Raw genomic sequence first — 5,023 nt, 5'->3', positions numbered from 1 at the left:
CTACTTAAAGCATATTTATGTATTATTTTATTCTATAGTAAAGTCTATGAGAGCCCAACTTTGATTGGCTCCCACAAGTTTCCCAAGACAAATCTGCGATGCCCCTATAGCCAAAAATGTTCCATATGGCATGTTCTAACTGTGTGCCAAATTTCATGCTTCTTTCATAAAGTGCACGATTCCTTCAAAATACTGCCCGAAACGCCTGCACTATAGGCCAGGGACTGCTTGAATATTTAAAAACTATTTTAGCAAAAACATCCAATGGGAAATTGGGAAAACATAGCCTAATAGGGCTAAAAATTAAGTGATAGTTTGGTCCCTATAGAAGCCAAAACAGCAAAAAAAAAAATCAATTTTGGCAAAAAACTCCTACGGAATACATAGCATACTACACTAGGTTTAAGCATAGTTTTACTGAAGTTATGTTTAAGAATAAGGTTTGGTTTAGACCTAGTTTAAATAAGGTTAAGTTTAGGAATAGTTTAGACATAGACATAGAGTTTGCTTTTAGGAATACCTGGTGCCGCACGTTGAAATATCGCCAGCATTTGACACGGGGCAAGCGTGTTTTGGGCTTGAATTCTTGCATTCATTAACACACTACAAACCTATCCTGTACAACATGACTACAGGATTAAACCACATTAAATAAAACAGTACATACCTATCCTGTATAACTTTACAACAGGTTGTAAAGTAAATAAAACACTACATACCTATCCTGTACAACTTCACTACAGGTTGCATCATTGCATCCAACAGTCCACGTCCCTTGTCCATCTCTCGCTGTTCCTCTGACAACGTGGAATATGTTTGGGAGGCCATCTCTCTAGACTCTGTAGACCTCTCCCTGTGGTGCTCTGTGGAAATCACCAGAAGAAAGAACTTTTGGTTACCATGCAGCAACCGTTTATTATACCATGACGTAATCAAATCAAACTATAGACGTTTATTATGTTTTGTTCAGTTGAAAGGATCAGTCACTACTTGTTCTAAGAGATAAATTAATTGTCCCCATCCTGATGTAAGCTATTTTCGCTGCTATAGGTCAAGAGTTTGGGCCACAATGGAGCACTCACACCTCTGTCGCACCGCCAATCCAACTGATATGGCCATACATATCTGTCAGTCCTTGTCCCTTTCATGCCCATATCTGGACAGCCCATATGGGCATGACTTTTTTTGTTGATGAATCAGTCTTGCCCGATATGTTTTGATTTTCATTTTGAGAAGTGTACAGCTAAGCATGAACACAATGATGTATGTATGGGACTACTACAAACAAAACTCATGTCATGAGTTACAACTTACGACTGAGCGACTATCCTTCGATTAACTAACCATCGATTTCACTGTGCAAAGTGGTTTCGTTCAGTAGTTTCAGCTTTTTTCTTTTTTATTCAAGAGGTTGTTGGAAATATATGTCTGAAATTTATACTTTTAACCTGTCTGGTTGTAGTGGGACAAACGTGCCCACTATTGAGCCCTATGAACATTATGAGGGAGAGAGTAGGGATATAGGCTACCACAGCAAAAGCCTGATCTATAAATATAAATATATGAAATATAAAGTGCTTACTCGATGACCACTGATTCTACAATTCTCTTCAGGCCCGCAGAAGTACCCTTAAATGGTAAATGGTTTATCCAAAGCGCTTTACATAGATTTACATTCACCCATTCAAGGCACCAACCTGCTCATCGGAAGCAACCTGGGGTTCTTGCTCAAGGACTCTTCATCACCAACTCTGAGGGAGTCCGGGATGGTGACTGCTCTCCATTCCGACATGTCACCACTCCGACAGTTACTTCTTATTGTCAGAGTGGCAGCATTTCCATAGAGGTATAGGGTTAGGGTTAGAGATAGAGTTAGTGTCGGAATGGAGAAATGTCGGAAAGGAGACATGTCGGAATGGAGACATGTAACCGTCCGGGATCAAACTGGGAATCCTTCGAGAACCCTCTGTGTTCTAATGACGGTTTCCCTAACCCTAACCCCTGAGCCACTGCCGCCCTTATCTTCCGTATATTTCAATAAAGAGTGGCCATTTCAGAGTGCCGTACACCTGCCCAACCAAAGGCAGAATCTCGACATTTCTATTGTTTCGAGGTCCCAGTAGTCTGGTTAGGGTAAGGGTTAGGTTTAAGCTTAATGGTTTAGGCTTTGGGTTAGCATTCACCTGCATGAGCAGGTTAGCATTCACTCACGTCGGCAGGTTAGCCTCCGTCTACTGGGACCTCGAAACAACCCTCAACTGGGTTTTATAGTTGAAACATACGGAGGAAATACGCCAAAAATGGCCACCATTCAGATTAAAATGCATTTTTGTTGAACACTACTGAAGATACGGTTACTTGTACCCACCCGAAGAGAATTGCAACATCTATGGCCATGGAATAAGCACTTTATATTTGAAATTAAGCTTCAGAGACAGGTATGTTTAAGTGTAACAGAACTGCAGTCTGCAGTGTGTAGTTGGGTGTAGGGGTGGGCGATATGGCGATAATTATCGTCTCGGCGATACAGCTTTGCCACGATAGGCCATTTCAGAATATCGTTTCTCTCGTGATACAAACAGTCATTTAGAAAAGGCTCTGGATACAGCGAGTGCACGTTCCATGAGTCGCAGCTCTATTGCTTAATTTATACTTCTATAGTACTGTGGTGTAATTCGCCAAAAAGAACAGATCTACAAGCTATAACGTGTCGCGGCTCAACGTGTCATATAATTTGAGGATCTGTCCCCTGCTTTCACGGCCCCTCCCCCGTGCAGCACGCAGACAGGCTACAGAGTGTCTACAGCACTGACTGAGTTGTGATTGTGTGCAGGAGCACGGCACAGTGGTCCACGATTTAGTTTCACTTTCACGGGACTTTAGTAAAGCAGTGATGCAGCTTGGCCTGCATTCTTTGAAGCATATTTTTTATAATGGATGCATTAAACTAACAGGACGCAAACTACTTATCCGTCCTGCTATCGCTATCAGCCATCTCACTGCTTGCAAAGCTGAACTGTGCTGGAGTCTCATCCATAGCTGTGTGTTCTGGCAGTATTGATGAGATGATTTAGATCACCTTGTAAATCCATGCATCTGTTTTTATTAACTATAAACAAGTAGCTATTTGCTGCTATTTGTAAAGTGCTTATGTTTTCACCATTGATGCATGCGTGTGTCGTCGCGAATCGCGGTGAAATCGTCGCGTCTATTTTGCGTCTATTTTATCTATTACATAATTGGCTTAGTCATAAAAACCATGCCATTATTGTTAGTAGAAAAGCGAAAAGCTAGGATGATAATGAGTGAGTAATTCTCTAAAAATAAAGCTTGTATCATAACAAACCTCCTGACTTTGGTTGGTCATAAGGTAATTTGTTTTCCCTCAAGTTTCAATGGTAAGGCATGGGTTGTTGTCAACCTGTGGGTCGAGACCCCCAGAGAGGTCCCGCCAAATTGTTTTGAATATAGCCTATCTACAAGCTCACAACACTCAAAAAACATTTCAAAGGAACCCATAAAACATTTCTGGGACCCATTTGAATGACCTGAACCATCATCACACCAACTAGTAAATATTTTGAGGTAAAAGATGATAATTGTTTAATCAAACATCTGAATGTTATCATTAAAAAAAAACTATCTTTCTATCTGCAGCATAAAAATGAATAGATTATCTATAGAATATCTGTGTGGGTCTAATAAACCAACCATAAGGTAATTTGTTTTCCCTCAAGTTTCAATGGTAAGGCATGGGTTGTTGTCAACCTGTGGGTCGAGACCCCCAGAGAGGTCCCGCCAAATTGTTTTGAATATAGCCGATCTACAAGCTCACAACACTCTGATAACATTTTAAGGGAACCCATAAAACATTTCTGGGACCCATTTGAATGACCTGAACCATCATCACACCAACTAGTAAATATTTTGAGGTAAAAAATGATAATTGTTTAATCAAAAATCTGAATGTTATCATTAAAAAAATCATAGATTAGTCTATCTATCTTTCTATCTGCAGCATACAAATGAATAGATTATCTATAGAATATATGTGAGGGTCTAATAATCATAATAAACCTAAAAACTCGCATAAAACAGTATCGTGATAATATCGTGTATCGTGATACTGCATGAAGCATATCGTGATAATGCTTTTATCCAGTATCGCCCACCCCTAGTTGGGTGACATATCTGCAGTGTGTAGTGTGGTGTTGTGTGTGTAACAGACATACCTGCAGTGTGTAGTGTGGTGTTGTGTGTGTAACAGACATACCTGCAGTGTGTAGTTGGGTGTTGTGTAGTGTCTCCATCTCTCTCTGGAAGAGGTTGCACATGACCTCTGCGGCCGCACGGAGGCGCTCCAACACAAACACTCTGACATCGAGCTTCACGCGACAAACATCAACACTTTGTTGCTTTTCCAAAACACACAATATCTCCTCTCCCACCGACGTCATGTGTTCATTTATCTTCAGCCGTACAGACTCCATTTGAAGCGTTTTAACTCCTTTTAACATGAGAAGCTTTTCACCACGCGCTGTGTCCCAACCACCATGAAACTAAACACCAACACTCAAGCGGACTTGATCCACGTGAGACACCGCAGCCGAGCTAAAGCGAGCGAGTCTCCGTGTGGAGCGTTGCAAAGTCCGTCCGAGTTATGTCCTGATAGGGACAGAATAGTACATCTTCGTCCCCCCAACTTTCGGCACCTCCGCGCGGTCCAAGTGAACACAGCGGAGCTCCTTGCCCCCCGGCAACCACCTTTATGCTTAGGTTTGTTGGTCGCGTCCCAAAACCACCATGAAACACCAACAGTTCCTTTGTTGTGGAAACGCCACGCCAGAAACATTCTACTTCTGGAAGATCCGGCTTCCGGATCAACGTGTTTAGCACATGCGCAATAATGGATCCAGGCACTGTTGCTTTAATGCCTTTCGCCCCCTGGTGGAGGAGATGTGTAACTGTCACTGAATGACTGACAGACTGATTCACTAGTGCAGCAGGGATTCCCAAACTTTTT

The sequence above is a fragment of the Nannobrachium achirus genome, assembly GCF_963921795.1.
Source record: "Nannobrachium achirus genome assembly, chromosome: 4".
NCBI classification, from domain to species: domain Eukaryota; kingdom Metazoa; phylum Chordata; class Actinopteri; order Myctophiformes; family Myctophidae; genus Nannobrachium; species Nannobrachium achirus.
The sequence above is the reverse complement of the archived record's forward strand: the minus strand, read 5'-3'. Positions refer to the sequence as shown.